This window comes from Passer montanus, unplaced genomic scaffold (assembly GCF_014805655.1).
Source record: "Passer montanus isolate IOZ18808 unplaced genomic scaffold, ASM1480565v1 scaffold11, whole genome shotgun sequence".
Taxonomy (NCBI): domain Eukaryota; kingdom Metazoa; phylum Chordata; class Aves; order Passeriformes; family Passeridae; genus Passer; species Passer montanus.
In genome coordinates, this window is record NW_024357613.1 from 9,584,263 (window position 1) to 9,606,292 (window position 22,030).

The window sequence follows — 22,030 nt, forward strand, 5'->3', positions numbered from 1 at the left end:
AAAGAGAATCAGTAAAAGGGATTTGTCTGAGCAGTGGAGAAAAATCCCTCCGGTCTACAAAAAAGCCCCTTTAGAAAATTAACTAATTGGTAAGCCAATTGAACCAGTTGGTATATAGGGGTGTGCTGGTGGAGAGGGAAGTGGAGGTGGAAGCAAATTGAGACTCCAAGACTGAAATATTTTCTGTGTGTTGCTCATCTGAATTATGCAGGGGCTGGACAGTAGCAAGTTCACGATGGACAGACTTCAGAAGGATACTGTTGAGATAATGAAAATAATTTTGTGTGGTATGTTGAGTGATAGTCTGTTTTGAAAGTACATGGTAATACGGTTGGAAGACTGAAGCCAGACACATCTGAAACTACTCAGTTGCTATGTGTGTGTGAGTTCCTTAGATACAAGTAAAATTTGCCCTATAATTAGAAAATAGAAACAAAGAGATGTAATCAGGCAGTCACAGCAATGTCATCAGTTCCAAGGCGCCTGTGACAGGTAACCACGATGGTGCAGCATGGATCCCATGGAAATCAGCACCAGTGTACAGCCCCTTAAAGTCAGTGCCATAATGCAGACCAATGGACCTCACACAACACTCTGACATCAATGACAGCTTTTGCACCACAGGATGCACCTAGTGATTAAACATCATTCTCTCAATGACCAATTTCCCTGTGACGCTGTGTCATTCCAGATGAGACACAGCTACTTCATTTCATAACTACAGTATATTAAGTATGCATTTGTTCATTAAGTATGTTGGATGGAAATTTTACATTGACTGTCACGTAAAATGACGTGCAAATAACTAGCTCACAAACATGAGCACTTTAAAAGAAAATGTGTAGTGATTTAATATATGCCAAAAATAAATAGAAACTAACATGTTCCACTCATTCACTTTCTTTCACCATATGTATCAACCTCTTTAAATCTTACAGGTTGCATTCATAGCCACTGAGACAATAATTTAGACCTCTAGTTTTCAGAGGACAACACTTGTCTGATTGCACTCTTAAACATCCATGCCAGCTTTAAACCTTATATAATCAATGTATAGATGACTACTGAAGTTTAAATATGGAACACCTTTAGTTAGAAATGTATTTGTCTGTCATAATAATGCCACAGATACTCTGCTACAAAGCTAAAATGAGCACAACAATGTGCTAAAAGCTTTATTTTCCATGTAATACTTTAAAGGGACCACACAGAACACAAGATCATGGCTAATTTTCCAGTGGATTGGCACTCCAACTACTATTGTTTCTGCCAAATGCTATATAAGCTTCTTTGTTTTATTACTACATTTCATCTTTAAATCAGAGAAAAGAAAAGCAAAAAAATACATTTTGGATTGAGCCAGAGTGTCCATGACCTTCCCCAATATCTTGCTGTACTTTTTATGAGTTAAGTAATAAACAGAATAAGACCTAATAATCTTTATTCATGCTACATATATTTCTGAACACTGGCAAGGATATTAAAAGTAGCCAAGTCATGCATTATGTCATCATCAACAATTTAAATTAAAATGGAAAATGCTTTGATTTTTTTCCTTCCATCATCATGTCTGGAACTAAAAATTATAGCTACATTTGTAGAAGTCAGACATAACTTGCTCATGTTGTCACTTCACATATAGTTTGCCTATATTACACCATATGACAAGAACTCTTACTGGCACATGCAGTAATGTAATATAATTGGTAAAATGTCAAAATCTATGCTTACAATCAATTTCACAATCAGATTTTAAGCAGGCATAATTTTTAGAGCTACAAATCATTTCTGCTTGGTACTTACATCTGACTGATATCTAATTTCAGTTTATAGAAGAAAATATTGAGCATTTGTAATATTGATTTGGGAGAAAGTAATGAATTGTTCTGACTAACTAGATAATTGCATGTTGGAAATGTACTTACTCTCTGTGTGTTGTTTTTCAACATCCTACTAACCAATGACTAATTATTTCAATTGTTGCTTTCACTTCACTGTGGACTTTTCTTTTTTGAATATTATTGTTTATGAAAGCTTAATATACATTTCAAGGTCTAATTATACATTTTCTCTTTATTTACTTAACTCTAAGTATTTTTTCACTGGATTAGGTAAAAATTTTAGATGCTTAGCCTAGACAGATTTATTATAGTGTGTATTTCTTTCTTGGTATAATATTACCTGTCATCTATTTTACAATGTTTTACATGGTTTTATTGGTAAAAATTTGTGGCATGAAATAAACACTTAGCATGAGATTCACATTATCTAATCTTAAAAGTCCACATTGCTTATGTTTGGAGAAATCATTCAGACTGTTTTATAGTCAAAGCCATGGAATTCAGTAGTTTTAGGGTGTTTTCCCTAAAATCTGTACCTAGATCAGATTGTGGATTGCATCCAAAAAGCCTCTATCTCACTCTACTAATTAGGAATTGTATAAGCAGCAAGTTTACAATTAGATTCTATGTGACAGATACATTTATCTGATCAGACAATTCTCACCCAGAGTCTAAAATCCTGGATTAAATTTATGAACAGGGGAAAGATTGTAACAGCAAAATGTACATATATATGTGCACGTGCATGAGACTGAGAGCGTGTGTTGTGTACACAAATCTTTGTTTCTTGTCAACCATTATACAGTTGGTGCAATTCTTAATTACACGATCAGTTGCTATTTTTGCATAGGAACCATCTTCATTAAGGCACAGATGGATAGGGGGATACTGCTCAATTAATGAAAAGTGTTCAATTTTATTTTCCTTTCATGCTGAATATACAGGCTCAAATTTTACTCACTGTGTATTTGCTACAAAACCTATTCCAAAGGCAGGACTGCTCATTTCTTCTCCTGTGGCAGTCCTCACTGCAATATCCATCCTAACACAGACTTGAGTGATTTCAAACCTGCCTAGTCCTGGACAAAGCAGTTGGCAGACCCATCTGGATGGTTCCTGCCTTTCAGCCCCTGTGTTAGTACTAACATCATTCTGACACGAGCAAGGTGATGCAAGCTTTTCTCCCACTTCCCCCCATCTGTGCTTTGCCAGGCAGCTCTGCAAGGTCACACAGGTAAGAGTAACCACAGCAGGTATGTGGGGACCACACAAGTCCTGCTGGAGCTGCTCTCTGCTTGATTCACATAAGTCTTGTAGATGATACAATCACCAGATGTCTCTGCAGGTGATGTGGCATGAACCGTCTCCAGTGCATGCTCCTGGGTACCAGAAGCATCTCTTGAGTTTTAACAAACCGTGAAAATACTTCATAGATCACATACAAAGGTCATTAAGGCATGGATGCATTTTCACAATACTCTTGAGCAAGGAGGACACTTTTACTCTTTATTAACAGAGTAGGGACAGAAGGGAAGGAGGAGAACAGAAGGGAAGGAGCAATGTGTCAAATAATACACTAAATCAGATAAGGTATTTGAGATTTATCTTTCAGAATATGTGGAGTACTTCAAAATATATGGTTTTTAGGTGCCTGTAAATTCATCCATATTATGAGGACTAGAAAACAAGTAACCACCTGTGAGAAGTTCAGCTCAAATTAATTGCTTATACTTGCATAAAGAAAATGAAAAGTCAAGATGCAGATATTCTGACTTAGTTTTGGAGCTTCATAGTGTTTTGTGAAGATGGGAGAGGAGGATGCTTTTGTGTGAAATTTCCATTAAAAAAAGGCAAACTCAAAAAGCAGAAAGCAAGTCATGCAATAATATCTGACAGCTTGGCTGGAAGCTTTGGATGGATGTCACAGACCTCTGACACTCCATGTAATGGAGTATAGGATAGCAGCAGGTAAACCCCTACGTAGATGCCAGCACTGCACTAAAAAATTTGCCAAACATATTTCAGAGATCTTTGCTGAAAAATTATAAAGAAAGATACTAAGGATTTCAACTTAAGGTGGCATTTCACACTCCTTCTTCTGAGGTTTACTGATGTGTTCTATACTTTTAATCTCTCTGCTAGAACTTTTTATTTCCTCACCATACCACCAGCCTCATTTTTATGGATCAGCCATTACCATCTTTTATTTGAAATTTAATCCCTTTCCAAACTTTTTCCCTTAGGCTACAGTCCTTTACTCACAAACACTTTGTCCCTTTGGTGTCTCTACCTTTCACCCATCTCACCTGGTTTTTTTCACTCTCTGTCTACCCTGCTCAGTTCCAACTTTCTTGCTGATATCGTCATTTCTCACATCACCTGATGGTTCACCCTGTTTCTTTTCATTGCTTCCCATGTCAGGCTTTTTGCATAGTATGCCTGTCTAGGATTTAGCCAATGCCAAGAGGAATGCAGTTTAAGACTTCTTGAATAGCTATGAGAATTTTGTAGGGACATTCAGATACATCTAAATATCTGTTTGCAGATGATTGATCTGGACCCACGACAAACCCTAGGATGAACTGCATTGCTGTCTCTTTGGCATTGACTTTATTGACTAGAACTCCTTTGTTTATGGTAGTTTTATAGCTGGAGCGTCATCCTTGGATGCCCTGGAGCTGTCAGGGTATCGAGCCCAAGGGATTTTGCCAATCCAGAAAGTCATTGTTCTATTATACATCTGATGGCCTGTCTGGTAGCCTTCACTGGTTACCCAAAGGTGTCTGACATAGTTCTGGATACCATTTAGAAGGCTGCAGACTACTGCTGAACTTAGAAACTAATTTGTACCCTCCATGCATTCCTGACCCTGGGCCCAGTCCTCGATCAGTGCAAGCAGCTAAACTTCTAACAAAGTTCTAAGCTAATGAAAACAAAATATCACATGTATATATATTATAGTTAATATTTTTAGTACTGGATCTGATTGAGATGGAGCATGTGAGCTCTAACTCTTGATACATTTTGTGAGATAGTCTATTAACCTCAACATAGTAGGAAAAAAAAAACCAAACAAGTAATTTTCCTAACTTCATTTGTCAGGTGTGATATTCCTGTGGTTCTGAACAAACTTTTGGCTGCAGACAAGGTCAAAACTGCTTATTTAGCTGTCTGCTGGCTTTATCTACTGACATTTTTCCTTTCAAGCATGCATAGCCTGATTACCTTCTTACATGTAGCAAATAAAAAACTGAGGGAATGTCCTCAGGTTGCACCAGGGGAGGTTCACATTGGATATTAAGAAAAATTTCCTCACCTAAAGGGTTATCAAGCACTGGAAGAGGCTGCCCAGGAAAGTGGTTGAGTCACAATCCCTGGAGGTATTTAAACAACGTGTAGATGTGGCATTTAGGGACATGGTTTAGTTGAGGACTTGGAAGTGCTGGGTTAATGGTTGGACTCAACAACCTTAAAGTTCTTTTTCAACTCAAATTATTTTATGATTCTATGAAGAATACTCTATTACCCTTACTAACAATCCTACAGAAAACTGTATGTGTAGAATTGAAATCTCACAGAACACCTTTATTACACAAGCAATTTATTTCTACAGGTGTAATTTCTTAAAGAGGTAGGTTGGGGTTTGTGAGGTATTTTTGTTTGTTTGTTTTTCTCCATTTAACAAAAATATGACGGAAAAAAAAAATTAGTCTCACCAGATTATCAAAGACTACTTCTGATGGCTTTCAGTAGTATCCCTGATAAAAGGTAACATACATCCTGAAGAGAAAAATCTGCATTCAGCTGCCAAGTTATGCAGTGCCTTTATTCAGCATAGTATTTAAACAAATATACAAAAGTGTTGAAAGTTTTATCTTTTGATTAGCTGCTTCCTTAAATTTTGGCTTGAACTAAACAATGTGTCTTATGGTTTATATGGTTAATTGCTTAGATCTATTATATGTACTATATAACTATATATGTATTATATGTATGCTATAGTACTGTTTGTGGGTTCCCTCACGTCACAAAGACGTGAAAGACGTCCCTCCTACAAAGACGCCCAAACCAATGAATTGGAAAAATGATGGAATTTTCCTCTAAATCATAAGTCATATATTTGGTGTGCAATTTTCTTTCAGAAGTAGATTTACCATACATAGAAGGTTTTCATAAAGAAAAATCAGCCCAAACTTTGAAAAAAGAAAAGAAAAAAAAAGTTTTTTCTCAAAAATCTTCTAACGTTGAGGTGAAGATATTTTACTTTCAGGGAAAGTCTGATAAAGTCTTCAAGGCTAATGTCACACCCCTTCTAACTTGTCAGTAAGTGAAAGTCAGAAAAGTAGAAAAGTCAGAATTTTTTTTCATGAAAATTTATGAGAGATCTATCTCAACCTGTACATCTATTAAGGGATTTGTTGAATTGACTCAGAATGTTCAGCACATTTTAAGATCAAGCTACGTGTTAAGAAATATCAACCTTTAAATGTAAGATATGAACATAAAACGGGTCCTTTTCTTTTAAGTACATCTCAGTCAGAACTTGATTTCACATAAAAGATATCAAGATCTGTTATAGACTGTATGCTTTTTTCTTAGTGGATGTCTATCAAATGGACATGTTGGTCTATGCAGCAAAGCTATTTGTTTTGATAATGAGGCTATGGAGTGTTTTCTCATTATAGTAGCTTATTCTGCAGGAATTGCTCAACATGGCGTAATAACATAAATACTCCTTGGAACTGCACATTGAGCCTGGATCGTTTCATTCATAGCTGAGAGCCTTGGTTACTAGGTAGGCTGTTGTCAAACTCAGTATCTTGCATTTAATGACTATCTATGTATTTGAAGAGCAAGAGCATAGCCTAGTGGTTGGGTTTCTGGAGAAGACAAGGACTGACAGCCCCCCCATATCAGATAGGGGGGCTGAAAATCTCTTGTCAAGAGAAGTTCTATCACTGCTGAAAATTGTCAGACTTGGATTTATTTTCACTTTTTTTTTGTTCCCCTGTTACTTTGGTCCATCAGTGTTTCTGACCAAATAAATAAACAATATCTGATCAGATTTCTGGCTGAATTAATTTAGCATATGCTGTCTACAAATTTTTTATACTTTTGAAATTCTTTTCCTATAGGGTCTTTAAAGCATTATTTCAAAAGAAAACATTACGAACAGAGGTATCATCCAAGAAGTAAAACAAATGAAGGCTGACAGGGCTGATGTGTGGAATGTTTCTACATGTCAAAAATAAACTGCACTACTTTGTTTTCTGAGTTAGAGGTCCTTTTGTTAGATTACTACTTTGTTTTCTGAGTCTATGAGGTCTTCATAGACCATAAACTTTTTCTTAGCTTTTGAGCAAAGTGTTAATCAAACTTTAGAATGATAGATATATGTGTCTTGTGGTTAGGACAGATATATGGGTCTTGTGGTAAGGTCTGTGGTTCCATTTCACATCATAAATTCCTGGAATTCCTTAAAAAATAAATTATAAGTTGGTATTGGTGACAATGTGTTCTAGAATGGTAGTTTTTGATAGCAGTATATAAAAGATAGGAGAAGTCTCAAAAATTATTCTAAAAATAATCATGACTATCCAAATGAAACATTAGTCATAACAAGATATACTTTAGCCTGGGAAGTACCAGGAAATCCTGATGCATTACTTGCCAAGAATTGCCTCCTGCCATATGTGGTACATACCCATAATTATATTGTACATTCGAGTTTTTAACACTTCCAGGGAAAATTACTGCTTCAAATGACAGACATAAGGCAGATTAGTAAATGTATCTGTATGACTGTATTTACAATTTGGTTCCTTAATTCAATACATGGCAATTTTAAAATAATGAAGTGCACAACACTTTTTACCTTGGTTGGTGTATTTAAGTCTTATAATGCAATTGTACACATTAAAAAAGAGAAAAAAACCCCAACAACAACAAACTCTTTATATCTTCCTTTCAATAACTGCCTTTTTTTTTTTTTTTGGGGGGGGGGGAAGGGAGGGTGGGGTTAAAAATGTGGTTTTAGGAAATATTTCAATTTCAAGAGAAAATACATGTTATTTGTAGAAGTTCAGATAAAATGATGGATAACTCACATAAGCCACTAAGTTGCTCAACATCCTAATTTCTGCTTTAATTTTTATTAATTTATATTTCAAAATCTTTTCATAACATAGAGAAATGAAATACTAAAAGAAATATCCTTCCCTGCTAATTTTTAGAACATTTAAAAATTGTTTTCCAGCCAGCCTATCAGGAGTTTTCAATGACGCAGTAAAATCTCAGACTAAGTGGTACAACTTGCTGCTAGAAAATGGTTTTGCATAGCTTTAGGTTTTTGACACATACTAAATGAATTCTTCAGATATCACCCACAATGATGAAGTTTAACCCTGGTATAAAAAACAGATAATACATATATTTCCTAAAAGGAAAAGGATAAGATTTTGGGGGTTTAATTTTTTTAGTTTTGTTTTGTGGGTTTTGGTTTTTTTTTTTTTTGGTTGGTTGGTTTGGTTTTTTCTTTTGTTTTGGTTTGGGTTTTTTTGGGGTTTTTTTTGTTGTCTTTTTTTTTTCTTGTTTGGTGGGTTGGTTGGTTGGTTTTGGTTTTTTTTAAGTCTGCTCTATTACCATAAAAATACTCTGCTTGGAGCTTATGGTAAGCAGTGACTCCCTGAGCACTTACTACATGAAGCCATGTGCCCAATAAACACAACAGTTCCATGCCAGTCCAAAAAACTTCTAGTTCTGGATAAATAAGTTTCCAATATTATTGCCAGTATGACAAATCTTTACACAGTTTTGGGCACATATCACATTTTTAGAGCATCACTTTTGAATATGTAAATTCTGGCTGCCAGTTATTGTTATTGTGAACTCAGTGAGAGTTTTATTTTCCCTTTCCTTTATGTTGAATTATATGTTAAAATATTAAACACTATAACTGAGATAATATGAAACATAAATTACATTCTAGGTACAAATGTTCAATGTTTTATCTCAAAATGCTTTGAAACCCTAAAAGTCTTGGCCTTGTAATTCAGACAACACAAATTTTATCTCACTGAAATACTGGCGGTACACATTTACACTTGATAATTAGAAGGAATTAGATATCCAAATGTCTTTGAATATTTTCCCCATAGTTATTCAGGTATCATTTTGAGAACTGAAGCATAACCAAAGATATCATAAGGATCTTCTATTGACATGCCTTCTGGAAACGACTGTTCATTTAGAAAGGGGAGAATAATGTATTATAATCATGCCCTTGAAGACATCTGAACATCTTTAAATTGGAAATGCTGAGCTAAATAACTTCTCATTTGAAAATAAGTAAGATCTCCCTCACAAAACTTCAACTGATCTACCAAGAAAATGGCTATGGATCATCAAGAATGGAATTTTAACTTAAGCTGTAAAATGAAAATTTGAATTTTAAAAGTACCTTATATTCTCAAGTGTAGGTCCCTTCATATTTACTTTTGTGAGTTTACTTATTCTTCTTTAGAATAAAATTATATATACTGCAAGTATCTGTTGACTGATGTGTTACAGATTGTCGTGATTTAGGGCAATTTTGGGAGAAAATCAATAGGATGATGAAACTGGTAAAATGAGCAATACTAAAATCCCTTGTGAGTCTTTGCACTGAACCTCAAATACGCAGAATCAAACAGCAAGGTAGTGAGAAGAGATATTTCAGTATTAGCAACAGGGTGAAGTAGTTGGATGTCTTTCAAATTATTATGCCAGTCCAGACATTTTTTGCATAATGAGAACATCTTTCATGTGTCAGAACAGGTTTTGATTATAACTAAATAAGTGAAAGCAGGGATATGTTGATAAGGTCACCTTTAATGTAAAGTTTGTTCTGAGTTGTCTAAAGTATTTATTGGAGCAGGGAAATCTGCCGATGAAGTCAGGAATTCAAAGAAAAAAAATATTTTAAACCATCATATTTTAGAGGAAAATATAAACATTCCCTTGCTAAAAAAACTACCAAAATGAACACGCCAATACTGAGAAAAGAGAGCTGTTAAAACAAACAAAGTATCAATAATGAAACATAAGTTTTGTTACTTACCACTAAAATTATTTCTTCAAACTCATGCTACTAAATTTGCTTCATTTTTAAAATTATGTTTATTAATTTACCCAGGAAAACTTTGCTCTATATATGTTTCAATAGTCTCTGTCTGCTTGTAGTTGGATCTTCATGAAAGCTGTAATTTCATGTGTTCAGAAAAAAATAAGAAAATGTTGATTTGAAGAGCACATTATTATAGAAAGAATGCAATTCCAATGGGTGCTGGGTGATTATAGGCTTAACATATATTTTTTATGTTATACTACTTATATATAGTATTACTCAATAAGATTAGAATTTCTTTTAAATATCTCAGAGCCACTCAATAGCTAAAATATGTCCTCTAAGATAAACTTGGGGGAAATAAACTATACCAGTAAGGGATAATTAAAAGACTTAGATGATAGCTTCATTGGATTGTTTTTCTAGATTTTTGCAAGAGATTCTGGAGCTCATCTTTGGACAAGGACCTGTAATCCACCTGTACTGTGTGGTTGTCTGTTATTTTACAGTTTGCTCTTCTGTAATATTCCTTGTTATAAGTTTGTAATGGTTTATTCCTTATACCCCGTTTGGTTTCCTGGATGGTTCAGTCCTGAGTTGTTTACCCAATATTTTCCTGCCAGGGGTATGTCAATCCCCCTCCCCGAGGTACAAGCCTCCTTGTACGTCCCTTGTTCCCGTCTGTCAAAGACAGCACATCCTTTTTGCTCTGGAATGTTCCCTGTCCTTCATCCCTACTTCGAAGTAAGATTGGATTGTAAGGTTTGCGCCTTCCCCTTGTTGGCTTCGATTGCATAGCCCTTACCCTGCGCCCCTGCCCTAATGCCTTCCTATTGGTAAAAGGTCGTGTCCTCCCCTTATTCCCTGCCCTCCTTAAAAAGCAGTTTTTTTGCCCTCAGGTTTGTCACTTGTCCCTGACTGCTGAGGAAATAAAGTTCCTTGGAACTCAAAGTGATCACTCCCTATTCCTTTGCCTTGGTTCTTCGTACTGTGCTGCTGCTGTGCCACCCCCTCCACAGCCAAGATCTGCAGGGAGTGGTGAGCCCCGGTGGGCACCGGCACCTGGGAAAGGCTCCACAGAGATCCAGGGGGCCCCTCTGGGACCACGTCACTCTTGGGGAGTGAGTGGCCGGAGAACATCTCCCTGTGACTGCAGCAACACGTGTCAATACTGGACATTTTTTCACCTTGTGCTTGCTTTGCACAAGGTGAAAACATGTTTTCTGAAGCATAGTGTGAATGCTTCTAACGCTTTCTCTTTTTTCCTGATGGTCATTTGTTCTGAAAAAAAAATTAATTGCCTTTACACACAGCTATAGCCACTATTCTGCAGCAGGTGAAGTCCATGAAATTTTACTGTAACTGCTGGAATAGGAAGGGTGTTCCAGCATTATCACACATGCAAATATACATATAAAGCTCTCCCAAAATGGGGACGATCATTTTCCTCTGTATTTGCACAATGACAAGCTGCTAGGACTTCTTGATAAACGTGGAACAAGTGCTGTAGATTTGTCATTTGACAATCATGAAAAGCTTCCAAAGTAAACAAATGAAAGTATTGAAAGTCAACTATTACTGAGTTGCAATAGCAGTGCAGCATAGGAAAGGCTGTTTCAGAGAATATATATATATATAAATATAAAGCTTACAGAACTAAGAGTAATAGTAGAACCTTTAATAGAGTAGTAAAAATAGTTTAGACTCATAGAACCATTAAAGGACAAAAACAGTTTGGGTTGAGAAGGACCTTTCTCTAGTCTAACCCCTCTGCAATGATCAGGGCTATTTTCAACTGTCTCAGGTTGCCCAGAGCTCCATCCAACCTGACCTTCAGTGTTCCAGCAATGGGGCATCCACCACTACTTTGGTATGTGCTTCACAGTGATGCAGGCACATACGTATTTTATATGTAGCAAACATTGTAAGAAAGACCATTTTGTGGATGACGATCAAAAATTGAGTGCCTTCATTAGCATGTTTGAAAATTGATAAATCCTGGTGATAGCCTAGTAAAAGCTGTGTTGTCACAGGCCTAGGATCGGAGAAAGAGTCAGACAGTCCTTCTCTTCTGAATTGTGTTTCTGTGTTTACGGAACATAAAAAACATGTCTCACATACCCTTCCAAAAACATATTCCCTCTTTTAGTCTAGTTCCAAAATTGCTCCAAGAACTTCAGTTTTCATGCTAGTATTATTTTTAACTTGTATTTTGGAAAGGAAAGCCTGAGAGAATGTTCCAGCTCTGAAGTTTGTTACTTTGTTAATTAAATAAATAAATTACTGTAGTATCGAAATGTTAAGGTTATATCTTTGAAAGCTAGGAGGCAAATCAAACCTCCTTAAGCCTGCTTTATTATTATTAATGGAGGTTGATATACAGAAAAATGTAAGGTAACTATGATCTTTAAGCTCCTCTTGTCATTCAAGGTCCTGATTCATGAGCACAGAGCACATGGCAGCAGCAAAACTAGAGAGCCTACTAGGCAGAGGTCAGGGAATTGCTTTTTTGTGTTTTAATATTTTTTCCTGCAATGTTACATAGAATAATTTTTTAGATACATTATGATGCCAATTGGAACAAGAATGCATTAGTGTAAAACAAGTTTCTGGAATATGACTTTATTATGATTTTTCTAAAGATTTCATTTACATGGTCTACAACACTCCTTAACCATCACTCCAGGTGGGCTAGGAAAATATGACTTAAGGGAAGGATTGCACAGTAATTTTCCATTTTTTTTCCCACAAATATTGAGAATTAGTTTATTCATTTATTTGTTAAACATACTTCCTCTACCCTGCCTTCATTTCCAGGGTGTGTTTACCTTTGGGTGTGTATATATATGTGTGCAGATTAGGCACATATAGATAAAATCTACATAGATGACTGATATGTTATCACAGCTAAAAACTGTAATGTGGAAGGGTCTTAATCCTGCCTTTAACCATTTACTTGTTTTTCTGTGGAAAACAGTTTGGAAAAACATCAGTTGTTCTGCCTGTTTTAATTTCATTGGGGCTTTTTGAGGCTGTTTGTTTGTTTGGGAGTTTTTTGGGTTTGGGTTTTCTTAATGAAAGTAATTATCATTATAACAATTTAAGCATTGTATTTTTTTTCCTTTGGAGTGCAGTAAAGCATGTTTATTCTTCAACTACAAGTCAAATCTTTGAACAGATCTGGTTTTCATTTTAGAATGAAAAAAAATCTTGTGTGCTTCCCCTCCCGTTTCCCTCATCCCAGATTCCAAAGTCTGGATGGGCAATATGAATAACAGGATCAAATTAAAGTCATCCCCTGAGAGAAATTATCTTAAAAACTAAAAATGAAAATATGCTGGAAATACAAAAGAAAACTTACCAGCATACATGCCTAAAACAAAAGTATAGTTCTATTTCTATTAGTAGTGTATGCTGATATAAATGTTGGGTATTAATGATATATTAATAAAAAAATCAAGTCTAACAGTACTGCAAATACAGATGAGAGAAAATGCAAGTAATTCCTTTGATTTTCCCATGGTCTTTCAGGCTACTTTGTGAGACTTCTAGTTACTCCAATATACAATTCTAAACATTTTAACATTCTCACAATTCGTGATTAACAGGGTTTTCCTTTATCATTTCCAGCGTACAAATAATTCACTCTTCATCCTAGCTGGTTGCTAAGCATCCTTGCCTAGGAAAGGTAGACACCAGGAAAAAACGAGTTCTCATAGCTTAGTCCAGAATCGGAATAGAAATATTTTATTAATTTATTAATGACATGTAATTAATCCACAGTGAACTTTAGACTCGGGATCAATATTGGTAATATAACAGATAAATCATGTTACCAGACCCTTAGAGAGAATTAATAAACAGTTACATCTCTCCCAGCCCCCATAAATCACCCCCAGAAGCACATCCTCCCCCCATCCCCCACACGTCCCATGCCCCAGGTAGCAGTGGCAAACGCTCCCTGCCCTGCTGTGCACCCCTGCAGGTGTCCTTTCTCCAGCCATAGGCTGCTTCCTCACCTGGAAACTCTTCATGCTGCTTCTACACCACTTTTCAGGCTAGATCCCTCTGTTTTTCTATTTCTTTTACTGTATTCCACAGAATTTCCCTTCTTCTGGTTAATTCTCTGGATAACCTGGGTGATAGTGGCCTTCCTTTTGTCACATGGTTACAAGAAGGACATGGAGGCACTGAAGCATGTCAGGAGAGAGGCAATGAAGCTGGCAGAGGGTCTGAAACACAAATCTCCTCAGGAGCGGCTGAAAGAACTGGGACTGGGATTGCTTAGCCTGGAGAAACTGAGGCTCAAGGGAGACCTTATGGCTCTCTGAACTGTCTGAAAGGTTGTAGAGAGGTGGCAGTTGGTCTTTTCTCCCAAGTAACAAGTGACAGGACAGGGGGAAATGCCTTCAAATTGCACCATTGGAGGTTTAAATTGGATATTAGAAAAAAATTATTTACTGAAAGGGTTGTCAAACATCAGGAACAAGTCAGTGGTAGAGTTATGCCTGGAAGTACTTAAAAACATACAGATGTAGTGCTTAGGGATATGGTTTAGTGGGGGACTTGGCAGCATGGACTCAATGGTCTGAGAGGTCTTCTCTCAGGTATATTTGGAGCAGATCCCCTCACTGGTTCTGTGCACATCATGCCCCACAGAATCACAGTCCTGCCTTAAGAGCTGGGGCTACCTAGATCACCTCATATGTGGATCATGTGAGCACCCTACAAAGATGTTTATGTTACAGCTGCAAATGGAAAAAACATTCCTCTGAGAGAAATCTTAGAATTGATTTCATACAGACATAATTTTTGTTTGTTCAACTTGTGTCATTCTGATCTTTTACCATGTGTAACCTTACTTTGAGATTAAAGTGTTTCACCTGGGTGAAGACAAAGTGGGGAGACACAGGATGCAACTTAGAGGGATAGCAGTAGAAAAATTCAGTGTGGTTAAATACAGTGTGGTTGTCCTTGAATTCCCAAAAGTCAAAGAGATATGTGTCATTTCTGCAGGAAAACTGGTCTGGCCTGGTTTAGATATTTTAAACATTTTGGTTGAGACAAGCTGGTTTGTCCTGTAAGTGATTATTTCTGCCCTAAAAATTTGAAAGGAACCTAAATTGATTGTTGTAAACTTACACACCAGTTTAAGACTTCTGAAGTTAGACGTGTAAACTTGCAGCCTTTACTACCTATGACTAGACATCAAAGCAGAAATTACTTGAAAAGTCTGTGTCAAAGCATGGTTTCCTGTTGAATTCCACAAAATATTTCCAGCAGAATGCACAGTGGAATTCTATCTCTTTCTAGATCATGAGCCAATGAAATAATAATAAAAATGAGCTTTCAACTGAAAGTTGCTCCACACCTCATTCTAGTTGTGTCAGATTTTTTAATAAACTCTATACACCTAAACCAAAGTGAGTACCGATTTCAAGAGGGGGAGAGAGACAGACAGAGTATTTGTTTCACAGATGATCCAAAAAGTTTAGCTATAGGAACAGATTCTTCTCCAGAGTAAATTGGCCTCCACCTCTAGGCTTGTTATTCTTTAACATTGTTCACCAAACCTGTTCATAAAAATCTCTAATAATGGGTAATCCACACCCTTCCAGAGATTACTTTTTTCCAATATTTAGGTTCATAACATTTTTTTAATGTTTGATATTTAGTTTTTTGTAATGTCTAATATAAATCAGTTTAGCTAGTCTTATTCCCAAGTAAGATATAGAGAACAGATTTTTCAAGCCTTTTCTTTGCGTACAGCTATAGTTTGCATATTTGATGACTGTTGCTACATTTTCCTTCTGGAGATATAGAGAACAGATTTTTCAAGCCTTCTTTTCTTTGAATGCAGCTATAGTTTGCATATTTGATGACTGTTGCTACATTTTCCTTCTGTATACCCTTCTTAAGGCTTAGTCTTTTTCCTGTCTATCCTCATAATCATGATTTTCAGACTGTTGATCTTATCTGTTATTTATCACTGAATTTCTCCAGCTGGCCCATAGCTTTCTTGAAACACTTTTCCCAAAACAAATGTTGACTTTCGTTAAAAGTGTTGCCTGCATGCTTTTTAACCAGTCTTTCAACTGCTTCTAATGAGGAACAGTTGAACCAGATTTAAAAGAAAATACATGGAAATCTTTTTTGGTTTAGTTTGTTGTTACTCTTTTTCTTACAAAGATTCTCGTAATATAAAGACTGTAGTGTCAGAAATCATTAAGACTGATGTTATGTATTGGATAAAAAAGCACATCAGCTCTTCTCATTACCATGTCTGCATTGCTCTAAAAACTTTAGGGACCTCTATACCACATTTTTTTTTCAAAGCTTTCTGCTCATTGTAGTATCATCTGATGGCAACAGAAACTTATTTGTTAGTTCATTTAATGAGGAAAGGAATACAGAAAATAATTCTCATTTACTTTCAATGCCCGATCTGGCATTATAGTCACTGGGATCAGGCCTGTAGCCATCGCCTCCACCCTGGAGCAAAAGAAAAGCATGAGTGAAGCTATGGAGGAGCTGCATATGGTTGTTCCCTTAAAATTGCCCTGGATATTCTCCATCAGACTGACTCCCAGCAGTCAAATGCCACCTGCAGAAGGACCAAATCCCGAATTTTCCTGGGAGAAATCTGTCCTGCTCACCCCCTCCCACAGCTTCTTTTTGTGCTCTCCCTCTAAAAAGTCGGAACCTGAGGCTGCCAAGAGGAAAAGAAAACCCCAGAATAACTGTGAGCTGACTGATGATCCCAAAGCACGCAGCCAGGGAGGTTCTGTGGCTCCAGGGGCTAGTGGAAAAGAACCTGGAAATGGCACAAACCCTTCCAGAGCACCTGGAAGTGGAACAAGCCCTGCCAGAACACATGGGGGTGGAACAAATCCTGCCAGGTGCAGTGTCAGGGACTCAAGTAGGGCACTAGCCCCTGACAGTCACAACTGCTAAAAACCAGAACCAAAATCATCATCCAGACAGAGGAAACATCCAGCCCAAAATGAGGAATGCAGTCTCCTGTAAGCTACAGAGGCTGGAAGCAGTCAGCAAGGAAGGAAAAGATGTAGGGATGATTCCCTCCAGGATCAAGCACAGGCGTCTCTTAAGGAGGGGTCTCCCTCTGTCCCCTCTAAATCTGGCACCATGGAACCTTCCAGAAAAAACAGGAGCTCAGCCTGGGGAGAACATTCCTGGATTTCTCCTGTGAAACTGCCTCGGATGAGTTGGAGAAAAGCATCAGCAGTGAGAGTGAGAGCCTGGCAAACAGCTGGATGGGAGGAGAGAGGCAGAGGGTGGAAAACACCCGAATGGGGAAGGTGTGGCCTCAGGCACAGGCAGGAAATGCAGGAACCACCCTGGATCCTCACCTGGGCCTTCTGGTGCCTTCCCCCAACTTCAGGAGGAGGAAAACCAGGATCCCTCACACCCCTGACTCCAAGGAAGACAAAGGGCTGGAACCCTCTGGGATGTTGTCCAGGAGCATTTCCTCAGAAAGCCTCCCTTCACTCTAACCTCTGGCAGACAAAGAGGAGGAAAATTTCCCAAGTGTTCTGTCCCACTGAGAACACAAATTCTTCGAGGAAGGGATGTTGGTGTGGTGCAAGCTGCAGTGGTATCTGTACTGGCCAGCAGTGGTGAAAGCAATGAAGAGGAAGCACCAGAGGGCCTGTGTGCTCTTCATAGATGGCACCACAAATGAGAAGAAAAATGTTTCTCAGTGTCTCTGTCTCACTTTTGAATGTGAGCAGAAAGAAGCAGGAGCTCATTGAACAAGCAAAGAACTATTTCAGGGAAATTGAGTGGTGCCTCCAGCTGATCCTGGACTATCGGATCTGAGTGGGCTGTCATTCTTCCACTGGGTCCTTCCTTGAGTATTTTGCTGCTGATATCAGCTACCCAGTGAGGAAAGAGGGATACTAGAGTGTGGTGCAGATGGCATTCCCAAATGCAGGGGAGGAAGGGGATGGATAGTCTTCCTCAGACACCTCCCCCCAGAAACCCCCGAGGAAGCTCCTCCCTGATAGGACCAGAGCTACCAGGGACAGGGAGAACAAGAAGCTGGTGGAGTTCATAGTGAAGACCAAAGGAGCTGAAGAGCATCTCCTGAGGATTTTGAAAACTGGTAAACAATCCCACTGACTGAAGAAATTCCTGAATTCCAGCTGGTATGTGACCTGTGTGGAGACTTATTTGGAGGATGAGGAGCAGCTAGACCTGGATACCTGAAGAAGGTGTACAGGAAGATGGACACCAAAAACCTGCACCAGGATCCTGGAGGATGGCATCAGATTAATCTCAAATGTGCTTTTACCTGAGGCCATCATCTGTGCCATGCCATTGCTGCCATGGACGGTATCGATGATGAGAAGGCAGAAGAGAAGTACATTAAAGGACCACCTGTGAGCAAAAGAGAGAGAGAGTTGTTTGATGAACAAGTCCTGGGAAGCAAAAAGCTCAAGACAGAGCCAGAGCCTGTGGAAAGCTGAGAAGTGGCCAGGGCTGTCCTGGGGCCAGGTGTAAATCACCAGTGGTGATTTATACAAAATATGGCATTATTTGTAAAGTCTGTGTGTATATTCCCAAATCCTCTGCTCCCAGCCCCAGCTGGCTCTCACAGGCCTTGCTTCTTCCCATGGCCTCGCCTTGTTCAGGATCCACCGGATCCTCATCCATCAGTGCCCTCTTGCGGGGCTGCCAGAGACCCCCTGTGCTGTGCAGAGTTTCTGCTGCTCCACCAACTTCCACAGGGATTCTTTTAGCCAAACACCTGACTTGGGAAGGGATCTTATCCTGCTCATGGCCAGTGGTGCCTGGTAGCCTCCTTGCTCCTGATAAAACCAGGGGGTTCCTGGCAGGGAAGGCTCCTGGGAGTTGCTCCTTCCTGCCTCATGAGTCTCCAAAGGTGGGAAATCAAACTGGTGCCCAGAGCTGCCACCTGAATCACAGATCTGGGTTCTTGTTTTGTTATGACAAGTAAAATTCCATGGAGAAGGAATCCAGGTTTGCTTAAACAAAAACATTCCCTTCAGATAAAGCTGTAAGATCCTGTCTGTCTCAGTCTCACATTATTAATCACTGGGAAATGAACTCACAAACAAACAAAAAAATCTCACCACAAGGCTGAATAAAACATCTGTGGATATTATGCAAAGGCCCTTTTTGCTTCCTTACCATGGACTATGCTAGCAGCAATTCAGCTCGCTACAAATGGCACATCGAACAGACACCTCTTCTAGAAAACATCTGCACTAGACCACCCTGAGAATTTCATTGTCTTACTTTTTATTTTCATTCCTTCCTCCTTTTACTTTCAGGTGTGTTGGGAAGAGACTGGGTTAAGATGGAAACAACATTCACTCACACAGAACAAGAAGTTTGCCTCCATCTTAAAAAGTCTTTTCTTCAAGAAGATTTCAGAGGGGGGGTTAAAGTGTTTGTACACTGGTTATTTAAGCATTTTCCTTATATTTCCTAGAATGTAGTCCTAACCAATGACTTTTTGGAAGTAGTTTGGGAAAAACTAAGACCTGAGGAATAACTCCATAAAGAATTCTATCCTTTATTTAATATGATGATGACATACATTCGGAATCTTGAGGAACAGTTAAAAAATAGTGAACCCCAGCTGCAAACCCATCCTCCAGGTTCTTCCATCTCTACTCCTGCTGCCCAGGTTTGCTGTCACTGCGTGGTCACAGCTGCATGGTCGCATTCACAAGCTGAAAATGGCAGAGACAGCAGGAGCCACAGAGTTGCCCCCCTTCCACCCTCTGGTCCCTACGCCTCCTCCTACAGCTTCCACAGTCCCAGGAGTCAGGGAGGTTTGGTTATATAAAGCTGCACCAGTCTCTTACAGCAAAGGGGAAAGAAACCCCACGTGTTTCCAGCAGTGCTGGAAATGACAGTAAACAGAAGAACAAACGTGTTTCCCTCTATTTCCATAGCACCACGAGACACAGTGCGGGCGGCGAGAGAGGCCAGGGCGAGCCAGCCCATGCTGGCTGCCCAGCCTGGGTCACGGCAGCCCCCAGCACCAGGGCCGAGGGCAGGCGGGCAGTCCTGCCCGGGGATGGCTCGGAACCGCAGTCCTGGCAGTGAAACTGCGGCCCCCCGCCAGCGGGCATCAGCCAAGAGACCCCTGGACTATGGGAGCAGCAATTCAGCTAGCAACTAATGCCAGCTGTCTAACTTAATTTTCTACAGTCAATGGTTTTTGAGATTTGTGCATCTGTAAGTTTTCCAGCAGCTTCTTTGTGCCAATGAAGAGAAGAAAAAATTTCAGATATTCTTGTTGCTGCATGTATGTTCACTGAACTTTTTTTCAACAACTCAGGTCAGAATTTAATATACCAGGACAAGTCAGATTCCAAATATCTATGATGACTTTTAAACCAAGGATTAATGTTATTTAAATGGCTGTTCTTAATGACCTTGGATTCTTATAACATTTATTATGCTAAATTTAGAATTGCCTTGGGATATGATACTGCATATTTCAGAATCTATTTGCACAGATTGGAATGGAGCTTTGAATTGGTGATTATTGCATATATTATTGGGTAATAATATTTATTATTATAATATTTGAAATCTGGTTTGACAAGTGCCAATGGGAAACATGTATTCTTGACAGACTCCCATACTTGTAGCTCCTACAACTACAGCAAAAATTCTAATGTAAAGGCTTATCTCTTTTCATTAGCTGAAACTGGAACAGAGCAAATAATAAAAATACAGCCATGCATGCATGTTCTAAATTGTAAATAAAATTCTCTTCTTCTTCAGTCATAGCTTTCTGCATTCCCTTCACTGAGTATTATCATACAAGGGTTTACTAGCAGATTGTTCCCTCAGAGAGTTCATTTAAATGAAATATATTCATAGACATTTGTAAACACAATTATTTGAACCAAAACAGAAAAGTTGAGCTGATTCACTTCTGGAACAAAATACCTTATGTGCTTCATGGATTCAATCAAAAATAACCAATGACATTCAAAACTCTGATATTGATTATTCTCAATTATTTGTCCCTAAACAATTTAAAAATAAGAGGTCTGTGACATTATTGTGTGAATAGCAATTTAACTAACAAAAAATATCTGAGAAAATTATAAAGGTTATGTAATACATGAGATGGACATGGAGAAAGAATAGTTTATATGGAAAGGTTATGAAATGCAGAACACAGAAAACACCATTTGAAATTAAGAATAGATTTCAGAATTGGAAAAGAAATGGATGGAATTGATTTATGAAGCATGGAAGTATATAAATTTGTTTAGAATGTGGAATCAGTTACATTATTCAGGTCTAGTGTGTTTATTACTTTAACCCATCATGCTCTGCTTCAGTGCTCAGAGTGACAACATATTAAAAAAATATCCTCATTCTGTTGTTTCACTCAGGAGATTTGTATACTGGAAATGTACTTCCAATGGAAGTACATTTCCAGTATACAAAGAAGATGGAAGAATAAAATATTTACTTGCAAATAAAGCACATATAATACCACTTTGAAGCAAAATTTGCTTATCAGATTCAGGTATATTAGATTTTTGATCTGGGTAACATTTTTCTCTAGGACAAAACTATCTGGCAACAATCAAGGTTTATTTTCCTGTACTCACTGTTGCATGTGAGATCTCTTTGTCAGATCTGTATAGACTCGGGATGTAGAATACAGCAACAGACTCCTTTTATTCTGCTTAATGGTATGATTTATTTAAGAATAGAAGTGTTTAAAGCTCCAGGCATTCTGGGAAGTCATTGTGTCAGGTGTTGTTCATTAATCCCCACAGCAGATTAAAGTTGGTGGATATAAGTAACTGATGGAGTGAACTGGAACTGTCTGTGTAAAGAACAAAATAGACTACAAACAGTAATAAAGCCCAGGACTTTTGGTGTAACATGTTAAAGTAAGTAATAGCTAAGGATCTTTGCTATATTGAGATGGTCTTGAACTCACATTTTGTAATAAATATAGGTATTTTAGTGTTCAGGTTCTGACTTTCCTTCAAATGAAATGTATTTTAGTTTTTTACCCTTTCCTGTGCCCATGAACTACGAAGGTCTAAAATAA

General features: G+C 38.1%; 1 pseudogene; it reads left to right on the forward strand.

Annotated features, from left to right (window-relative positions):
* The first annotated feature begins 235 nt into the window (after positions 1 to 235).
* On the forward strand, positions 236 to 18,434 carry LOC120511109 (annotated as a pseudogene).
* Positions 18,435 to 22,030: the final 3,596 nt, after the last annotated feature.